This window comes from Panthera tigris, chromosome A3 (genome assembly GCF_018350195.1).
Source record: "Panthera tigris isolate Pti1 chromosome A3, P.tigris_Pti1_mat1.1, whole genome shotgun sequence".
Lineage (NCBI taxonomy): Eukaryota > Metazoa > Chordata > Mammalia > Carnivora > Felidae > Panthera > Panthera tigris.
In genome coordinates this window covers 136,813,240-136,823,957 of record NC_056662.1, presented here as the reverse complement: position 1 = coordinate 136,823,957, position 10,718 = coordinate 136,813,240, and the positions used below count along the sequence as shown (strand labels likewise).

Genomic DNA, 10,718 nt, shown 5'->3' with positions numbered 1-10,718 from the left:
CACACGCACACACATACATCCAGACTTGGTACTTTTTCTTAATCCCTGTTTATTCTGCTCTGGGCACTGTAATTATTCAGTAGTGGTGACTTTGACTTACTTATCTTAAAAAAAAACACAACTTTTTTTGAAAAGAGAAGTTTTAGGTTCATAGCAAAATTGAGGGGAAGTTTCTGAGATTTCCCATATGCCCCCTGCCCCCACACACCCACAGGTCTCCCACTCTGCACAGTCCACCAGAGTGGGACATTTGTTACAATGGATACACCTGTGCTGACACATCACAATCACCCGAAGTCCAGAGTTGACATTAGGCTTTGCTCGTGGTGGTGTCCATTCTGTGAGCTTGGAAAATGGATAATGACGTGTGTCTGCCATTATAATGACAATCGCACAGGATATTTTCTTGACTTACGTTTGATCTTCTCAGAACTTACCTCAAAGCAAGATTCTCTCTAATACCGAAAGAACGTTAGAAACAGAGCACTTTGTGCCAGGTAGAGTTCTGTTTTACAGATATCGACACAATTCTCAGAACAGCCTTGTAAGGTACTACATTATCCAATTTTACCCACAGAGTATGTAAGGCCAAGTAGGGTTTAATAATCAGTCCAAGGTCATGATGTGAACAATGCCACTGGCTCCAAAGTTGTGACTTTTTTTTTTTTTAATGTTTATTTATTTTTGAGAGAGAGAGAGAGAGAGAGAGAGAGAGTGAGCGCATGAGCAGGGAAGGGGCAGAGAGAGAGGGAGACAACAGCATCTGAAGCAGGCTCCGTGCTCTGGGCTGTCAGAATAGAGCCTGATGCGGGGCTCAAACTCATGAACTGTGAGATCATGACCTGAGCCGAAGTCGGACGCTCAACCGACGGAGCCACCCAGGCGCCCCCAAAGTTATGACTCCTAAGGAATGCCTTAGGTTGCTATTTTGACAGCCTCGAAGTTACTTTCAGAATGGCCTCATCACAGCTGCTCTGGGCCCTGGGATCATCCCTCAGTGACTGGACGGCCGACCATTGTGTCAGAGCCTCCTTACCCAACACCCGTGGAAACTCCAGTGTGGGTAGAACATTACCCAGAAATCCACTCTGTGAAGATATTTTGTTTCTGATTTTCTTCATTATATTTCAGAACTGATTTATTTCATTCTCTGTCCATTTTCACCGGTTTTGCTCCCAGAGGAATGACCTACCTGGGTATCGAATCTTTACTAATCATTTTCTGCCTGTACCACCTCCAGTGGGGGCAGGGAGGATTTCTCTCACAGGAGTAGATTCCTGTGGCTTCTGCAATGCTCTGTAAGTGTAAGCTGGCCTTCCCACTCTGTACGTGTTATTAATGATGGAAAAACGAGGTTCTCAGAGGCATTCTCCCCACCCCCAATACATCAACTCTATCTTGTCCCCAAGAGTGCTTCTTATTTTTCTTCTCTTTTTCAGATTTGAAACCTGCTCTTTGGTTGATACAAGCGATGTAAACGTTTCCATGTATATTTTTCTTGGTGGTGTCAAAGGCTGTTGAACGCAGGGGCGAGTGGCAGCACGCTACGGGCTCTGGTGTCCCGAGTGTGTGCGTCGGTGTGCGTACTGGGGTCCCCAGGACACCCTCATCCTGGCACTTCCCTACACAAACGCACAACCATTGCCCTCCTTTTCCCTGACACTTTCTTGTTCAATGGGATTCTGGAGAATTTCTGAACAGTTTCTGTTCTGAGGTCTGTTGACTTATTATTAAGACGATTTTCGGGTGCAGTGCCTGGCCAAAATGGATCTTATGTTCAGAAGGTGGATGAAAGCCTTGCAAAGAGAATATGGGTCCTCAGTTGGGCCCCATTGGTCTTTTTTATTCTCTGGCAGAAATAACTCAGCCCTCCGGGCTGTGGTCATCAGAAGTTCGCCCTCTAATCCCCTCGCTGTTGCTGGTTTCCTGTGATTTCAGATAAGTCACCGTCTCTCGAATGGGGGCCACACTTGCCCTACAAGGAAGGCGAATAGAAGCACCAGGCCGTTTGGGACTTGGAAACGTCAGCTGTGCTCAGTCGGAGGGTGGGGGAGGTGGCTGAGGGTGGGAACCAGGGGGCTTCTGACACCCTCTGAAGAGGATTCAGAAACATTTCGCATTGGTGCGTCTTTAGGCTGAAAGGTAAACATGTTCATCATAATTGTAAACATTTATGGAGACGTTAATTTCCAGGGTCTGTGAATATTAACATTAAAAAGTAAGTATTATATGACTTTTTTCCAAGGGACTTTAAATGCCACAGACGTTTGATATCGCTGGTTGATTTGAAACCCATGAATAATCTCTCCTTTAATTGAAACTATGACACATTGTTTCCATTCTATTTTCCCCACAGACTTGTATCTTAATATTTTAAAGAACAAAGGTCTTTTGTTGACTATACTGTCCTATTTCTTTGCAACAAAAATGCATACGTGACTGACTAAAAAAATGTCCTTTTACTCTAAGTCTGAAAGTACTGATTGTTTCCTGAATCCAATAATTATTAATCAAATTGATCAAAATAGTGTAAATATAGTAATTTTATTCATTATTAAGTATACAAAATACAGTGTTGGAAATGCCTCTATTAAAAACAATTTTTTTTAATGTTCATTTATTTTTGAGAGAGAGACAAAGACAGCATGAGCAGGGGAGGGGCAGAGAGAGAGGGAGACACAGAATCTGAAGTGGGCTCCGTGCTCTGAGCTGTCAGCACAGAGCCCGGTATGGGGCTCGAACTCACGAACCATGAGATCATGACCTGATCTGAAGTCGGACCCTCAACCGGCGCCCCCCCAGGCGCCCCGGAAATGCTTCTATTTTTTGATGGGCATGGCTGTTTTGTTTACTTTCCCCTTTTTGGCTCATGGATTCACATATGAGCTAGGATTCACATTATTGCTAGAATGAGGTAAGATTTGCCATCAATTTCATTCATATTTATTGTTATCATACATATAAATACTGATAAATGTCCGTAGGGATAAACTGATGAAAACGGGAGTTTTTCATGGTGACGCTATTCACCTCTCCAAAGTCCTCAGTCAGAAGCCAAAAAAATCACGTAACTGATGTGTTATCAAAGATATATTGTAATGACCTATCAGCCAACATCTCAATCAGATCCTGTTAATTTTGTTGAAAGCAAAGGCTCGGGAAACATCTGACGGGATGAGAGGGTTCCTTCTCTGATGATTAGAACCACTCACTCCTGGTCCCCACGTGGATACTTACATGTGCCCCTTAGTCTGACCCCTCGAAGCTTTTCCATCCCAGGGGGGAAGAGGCAGGCTTCTCTTCTGCGAGCGGAAGAGTATTGTTTAAGAGCTGATGGAGGCCGAGTGTCACAGCTGGATTTCAAGGGCATACACATTAGGAAAAGCTGCATTTACAGGCTGGTGGTTTGACCACGGGCTCCCTGAAATGCGTCTCCCTGGGCACCGGAATGCAGTCTGCAGGTCGTCTCGGTTGCACGTTAGAATATCTGAGTGTCTTAAAAATACCCCCTAAGAAGGCCGATCCCGTGGCTCTGGCGTGCTGTCACCACGTATTTTCGGAAACGCCCTCCATGTGATTGGAAAGTGCGTCCAGGCCCGGGAACTGTCGCTTAGATTCGAAGCTGTGTGAGGTTAGAAACCTGGATCTGTCGCTCAGCTGAGCATCTTTGCGGACCTGCCCGGCCTCTGGTGAATACGTAATGGGGAATAAAATCCCAGGGGTCAGAACTCAGCAGGCACCAGGGATTCACATCGAAGGCACAGGGGTTTCTGGCTAAGTGGTCAGGGGTCAGGAGACCCCGCAGGAGGCCAGCAGGGCGGCTGCAGTGGCCGCGGTGGCACGGGAGCAGGGGGAGGGGGCGATGCCGAGGACCCGCCCCTGGATCTTGCTCAGAGAACCTCAAGGAGCAGGCCAAGAAGGAGGGCGGCTTCATCCACAGCAGCAGTTTCCAGAACATTGCTGGACAGGGACCCACGTTCATGTGTCAGTCGTGGGAAAGGACTTCATCCCGCGATGTGAGAAATTGTCATCGATGATGTCAGCTTTGGTATTGGACTCCCCGATTTCAAATATCCTGTCTCCTGACCCCGCAGGGCACTTTGGGCTGAGGCCTGATGCCCGGTGGCCTTCTTCCCCTCCTGTTTCATCAGACGCAGCAAAGAGATTTCTTTCCCGGGGAGCACCTCTCCTGTCTGGCGGGGCGAGCCCGGAGAGGTGGGCGGCACTGGTCCGGGAGGCGTCCTCCTCCTCCTGGAGACCCGGTTCTCCCCATCCAGGGGCCCCACGTAGACGCTCCCCACTTCCTCCTGCCCTTCCTCTGTCATTCGGTGTCACCGCATAAATCACTTCATCAAATTGTGTTACATGCCTGCTCTTTACTTATGTGTCTCCAGCTAAAATGTCAGCTTCACAGGGGCGAGGACGTGGTTCCTGGCTGTATCCTGAACGCCCAGAAGAGAGTCACGTATACGAGGAGGGGGTAGGCGGGAGAAGGGGGCGAGGGGTTTTCTCTTGGGGACTGGCAGGGAGAGGGCTGCACGGCTCCGGGGTGCCCAGCGGCAGCTGCTGGGGTGCTGGGGCCCCCGGCGGCTCATGTGCTCCCGTCTGCTCAGAACTGGCAGAACCACTTCGGGGAACCTTGCTTGTTTTCACAAGGGCTCTTTGCCCCTCCTGGCCCTGGAATGAGGCCCCGGGCACGACGCAAGCCTTTCGCAGGGTGGGGGTGACTTCCCGAGGTGAGGGTGTCCTCGTATGTCGACACCTCTGTTGTTTGGCTCCCCAGCTGCCTCCTCGCACCGGCCTCCACCGCCCCAGACAGCCCGAGCTGCTCAGGTGACCTACATGTCTGGGGAATCAGCCGCACGGCTTGTTGGAATCCCTTAGGTAGGTCTTGTCGTGTGACGGATTCCTTGTGTTTGTCACCGTCACATTCTTGAAACCCACTCTGAGGTCGGGCTCCAGAAAACCACCTTGCTACGATGTAATAGCCGAGTGAGAAAGGTCAGGTTGCAGAATTCAGCAGACAAATGGCCCAGTGTTAGGTGTTCTGTGGTGAGAGGGCCCCCGCCGTTTTGCTCTTTTACAGTTGCCAACTATTTGCACGTGCAAATAATTATTCCGATGGTGGATGATGCTGCACACATCTGGAGCCCATAAAATCAAGGGCAAGCCATCGCTGGTCCTTGTGAGCGGCTTCATTCAATTTCCATCTCGTGCCCACAAATGGCTCTGCCTGCAGAGAACCCTTCGGGTTCTAGAAAATGAGCACATACCTAGCACCCCAAGGTACTGGCCGCTAAGGCGTGGGGAAAGCTCGCAGAGATCAAATCAGGGAGCACGCACCAGCCACAGACGCGGGTCGTAAGGCGGCCTGGTGCTCAGACTGCTTTCTTCTAGAACAAGCCTTGGGTTTGGGACCTCCCCCAACTTCTTAGGTGCTGTCTCAGTACCTACAGTTTCTTTTCCTTGTATTTTGATTTGTTTGCTTTTCCTCATATTTTGTGTCTTTTGCCTGTCCTCTCAGGACAGCGAAGCCACAATTATCTAGTAGTAGGAGTCGCAAGAGGACGTCGTAAGTGCTTCAGGGATACTCAGTCTCCCAGGGACTCTACCCTGATTATGGAGAAAGAACTTTCCCTTCCCTTTGCAAAGGTCACTCTGGTGGGACCGGTTACTGGTCGCCGTTACTCTTTACCGTAACAGCTTCTTTCAGGGTCAGTGCGGTGCCTGTGGAATGTTCTCCCAGGCGGGAGTGCAGTCCATCGAGGGGCTGCACGGAGCATTCGCCTCTGTGAGATGCTGACCCACTTCAAAAGCAAATGAAATGTGCAGTTATATCTGCAAACTAATGATCACGCCTTGTAAGGATGTCCTCGTTACTTTTAAAACTAATAGGACATTCTTATAGCCAATACCCAGAACACTGGGTGATGGGTCATGACCATATTCCATGCTGGACCGCCACACTCAGCCTCCCCTTTCTGTGAGGAGCCTTAATGGCACATCAGGTACAAGCCTCCCAACTCACCCATTCACGTGTGGAGGTCAGCGTTTTCAGTGTAGTACATTACTAACTTTTAGAAATCATGATGAAATACATATAACAAAATTTGCCACTATAGATGCTTGTAAGCAGCATTAATTGCATTCAAAATGTTGTGCAACCGTTACCAGTATCTAATGTAAACTACGGACCTTGGGTGATAATGATGTGATAATGCAGATTCATCCATTGTAGCAAATGTATTGTTCTCACAGTGGGTGTTGGTAATGGGGGAGGCTGTGCTCAGGTATGCTTAAGGAGGTTAGAGGAGATCTCTGTCACTCCTGCTCAATTTTTCTGTGAACCTCAAACTACTCTAAAAAATAAAGTTTATTTAAAATAAATCCAAGGATCTTCACTGCATAGAAAACAAAAATATACAGTTGTCCAGAAATTATGATGGGGATGGGGTAGCACCCAGGGATCTGTCTATACCTTTATTATTATAATTACATTCTATATCAATTATTTGATTATACATTTATATATAACTACACATGTATATGAATAAACATGCATATGATATCTGTCTCTTCATCCATCCATCCATCCATCCATCCATCCATCCATTCATCTGTATCTATCATCTATCCATCCACCTACCCACCTATCCATCCATCCATCCATCCATCCATCCTTCCTTCCATCCTCCCATCCTCCCATCCTCCCATCCATCCATCCATCCATCCTTCCATCCATCCATCCATCCATCCATCCATCCATCCATCCATTCATCCATTCATCTGTATCTATCATCTATCTATCCATCCACCCACCCACCTATCTATCCATCCATCATCTATCTGTCCAACCATCCATCCATCCTTCCATCCATCAATCCATCCATCCATCCATCCATCCATCCTTCCATCCTCCCATCCATCCATCCATCCATCCATCCTTCCATCCTTCCATCCTTCCATCCTTCCATCCTTCCATCCTCCCATCCATCCATCCATCCATTCATCTGTATCTATCATCTGTCTATCCATCCACCCACCCACCTATCTATCCATCCATCATCTATCTGTCCAACCATCCATCCTTCCATCCATCCATCCATCCATCTCATGATTTGCCCTCTGTATGCTGGAGACCCAGGAAAGCAGTGGTGTATCTCGGTCCAGTCCGGAAGGCCTGAGAACCAGGGGGGCCAGCGATGTAAATCCCAGTCCAAAGACAAGAGAAGACTGACTCTCCCTTCCTCCGCTTCTTGTTCTCCCCAGGCCTCCAACAGTTTGGATGATGCCCAGCTGCATGGGGAGGGCTGTTTACCGAGTGCACAGATCCAAATGCTAATGCCATCGAGAAATATCCTCGCAAACACATCCAGAAATAATGTTGAATCTGGGCACCTGTGGCCAGTTGGCTTGACCCATGAGATTCGCCATCACTCAGTGTGGACTTCAGGTGAAGTCAAGGGCCAGGGTTCTCCAGGAGACAAGAATGGTCTCAAGTGGTCTGTCCTGCAAGGTTTATTTCATTGGCAGGATTAATTATCGTGACCCACATGTGAACTGTGCCCCCCCCCCCCCCAGCTTGGAAAACACCCTCACATCTGACTGGAGGTTCAAATGAAGAATTAATTTGAGTCTCATGAAAACTGTAGGCAGAGCCAAGATTACCTCGAATTTGTACACAAGGAAAACTGAAGGTGAGACGTTACGTGACCTACAACGTCCCCTAACTACGGAGGGGCAGAGCCTGCATTTAAACCCAGGGCTTCTGACTCTGAGGTCTGTTCTTTCCTCCACCCGCTGCCTGCCGCCTTGCCTTCCACCTAATTTATGAAGTGGAAAGTAATTCCAAACGAATCCACAACCATCGGCTTTTTATGTGTGTTCTGCTCCCGACGGTTGGTTTGGGCTCCACCCGGAGGCCGTTCTCTCTCCTGTGTGGGCTTGGCTGTGGGCAGGGGACCTGCCGGTGTGGGCAGCGGGACCTCCCTCCTCCGTGCTCGGGGACAGCCTGCCGAGGGAGGTGGACGGTAATGAATAGGTTTTACTGTGAAGGCAATTTTTATAAACCAAGCTCCTTTACTGTCAGGAAAACTGAAAGCAGACCATTCTGTGCTGGTGAGGGAGGGGGCAGAGTGGTGGCCGGCTGGTCACTGGATGTGCCCTCCCACGGCCTCAGTGTCCCCTGCACCGTGCTGACAGCAGTCAGCCACCAGGTTTCCCTTGAGGGGAGCTTGAGCTCAGGTGCGCGTGAAGCCGTGGGATCAGCGCACCGCCCTTGCCCCGGAGGTGCCTGCTCCTGCCTTGGTCCTTCCCCGGTGCTCCCTTGAGCCCTGAGGGTGACTCTCGGTCTGTGTCACGGTGCTTGCATTCACGGTCTACATCTTGGTGCCGCTCATCAGATGCTGAGCACCTGCCAAGGGTTTTTTGTTTTTCATGTTTGAATTTGCGAGGCGTAGAGTGAGTGCCCGTAGACGACCCCCCTCGGTGTTAGATGGGCGACCAAATCGATATAAAACCCCAGACGCTACCCAGCCGTTCTGCTGGAGGAGCTCAGCACCGCGCCTGAGACGGGGGGCGGATGGCACCAGACGCTGACTCGCAATGCCTCCTGGGGACAGAGGAAATGCAGAAGGCGTTGCGGAGGGCGGGACGTCGGCTGGTCCCGAGGGACGGCTCTCTGTGCCAGGGTTTGAGGAAGGGGAGAGTGGGTGGGGGACTGTGGCTGGACATGCGCCATCCGTCACGAGGTCAGCGGGTCCTGTGTGACGTGGTCGGTGGGGGTGAAGGGGACAAAGAGGAAGGGCCAGCTCACGGAAGCATGGGGTACCCGGTGGCGGGGCCGAGGTTGGCGGGGGCACCGGAGGGCACGAACGAGGCGCCGCCGAGGAGGTCCGGGCAGGACGGTGGGTCCCCGCGCTGACGTCCAGGCACGAGCGGGGGGACGGGCAGCTGGGCCAGAGAAGGTGGACAGGCCGGAGAAGCAGAGACGACACGAGGGGAAGAATCTGGAAGGCTGACAGCTTTGGTAAACGCCTACAGTGACACTTTCTTTTCATAACATGAAGCATCGTCTGGTTTTCTTTTTCAGCATCTTTCCTGCAGACACCCATTAGTCCGTCCTTTGTGAGCCAGCCGAACGCTCCGGGGACACACGGCGGGCTCTCTACCTGGTGCCTGTAAGGTTTGCGGACACCTAAGGTTTTCGGGCCGCACGCGCGCAGCTGAGCGTGCAGAGAATGCTCCTGCTGCCCCGCCGGGTGATGGGGACCCGGGGGCGGCTCACGATTCTCTTCTCCACGCCCAGGTAGGGGGGGGCCCCCCGTGAAGATGCTGTGCCCTCGGTCCCCTGCTGGCCGCCCTCGGTGGCTTCTTGGCCAGGGCGGACAGCGCGCCGGGTGGGGGGACTCCTCTGCGCCGGGGCGCGGCTGTGCGTGGGGGCTTCTCTGTGCTCCCGGGCGGCTCCACGCCTTCCAACTTGAGGCCACGGGAGCACCTGCGAGCGGGGAGAGCAGGGACGTAAAGGCGTCAGACGAGAGCGCTTCCCAGTGAACTCGGTCGGCCACGGCTGCCTCTCGTGTCTCCCGCTGGTGCCGACACGGGAGCCGTGTCCTCCTTTCTCATGGGCGTCTTGCCTTTTCCCTCAACGCCCCGGGTTTCTGGAGGCATCACTTCGTTCTCACTCACGGAAGGAGGGCGGGGAAGGTTGCCTCCAACAGGCAGCGGCGATGCTGAGCGTCACTGTGCTAACGCCAGCCGGGAGGGGGGCCTGTGATGGGGCCTTGGTGGGCCCCCCTCTGTCGCGGGACCCAGAGCCAGCCCAGTGTGGCCGCGTGTGGAGCTCAAAGCCAGCCTGCGTCTCGGGAGCCCACCCACCCTAGGGTCCCAACACTCCTTTCTCCGGAAAACGTGCTTCTGTGCCTCTGCCCCCAAGCTGCCTGCCTCTCCGGTGAGAGCGATGGGTGGTGGCAGGTGGGTCACCGGGGTGCTGTCCGGCCCGCTCCCTGGGGTCCCCACGTGCTGTCCCTGCCTCTGCTCTTGTGCTTGGCATTGGGTCTCCCGTGTGTTTGGTGCCTGGCTCCCTTTCTGAGGGCTGATTTGGGCAGCTCTGGCACAGGCTGGCGGCTGGCCCCTTGTGGGCCCGCGGCGGCGGGGGGGGGCACTGCTGTACCTGGAGGCCCCCCCTAAGCCTGCAGCCCCCGTGGTTGCAGGGCCGGGTCTGTATCTTCTCCCAGTGCCAACCCAGCCTGCTGTGCCCTGAGCCTTCCCAGGATGTGCGCGAGGTTTTTTGGGACCATCCCTGAGCCCCGGGTGCACGGGGCTCGTACCTGGGGTTGAAGAACCTCCTGGCACGTCCCCCAGCCTTGCAGCCTTTATCCCGGGGCTCTGGGACTTGAAAGGTGCAGCCTCGTGGAGCAGGGGACTGGCTGCTTGGAGGACGGGGATGGGGGTTGTCCCGGGCCAGCAGTCGCGCCCTGGCGGACCGGCCGTGCACAGGGTAGTATACGTGCGAGCTTGCCCTACCCCTCTGCAAAGTGTCAGGTGCGAACTGCTTGTCAGTATTGTAAGGATTGACAATATATTCAATAAATGATAGCAGATGACATTTCCTTCCCTTCCCTACATTCTCAACCGTGTGTGTGAAGAAAAAAATGGTGTAATTCCCACGAAAGAATTTTAGTAAGCCCTACAGAACCTTATATACAAGAATCGCCATC

At 52.1% G+C, this 10,718-nt stretch overlaps 1 long non-coding RNA gene across 1 annotated transcript; it reads left to right on the top strand.

The window, feature by feature from the left end:
- The first annotated feature begins 3,750 nt into the window (after window positions 1–3,750).
- LOC122237094 lies at window positions 3,751–8,645 on the top strand. Its single transcript, XR_006215308.1, has 3 exons — window positions 3,751–4,480; window positions 4,784–4,884; window positions 7,270–8,645. It is a non-coding gene; the product is annotated as an uncharacterized LOC122237094 (long non-coding RNA).
- The last annotated feature ends 2,073 nt before the right edge of the window (window positions 8,646–10,718 follow it).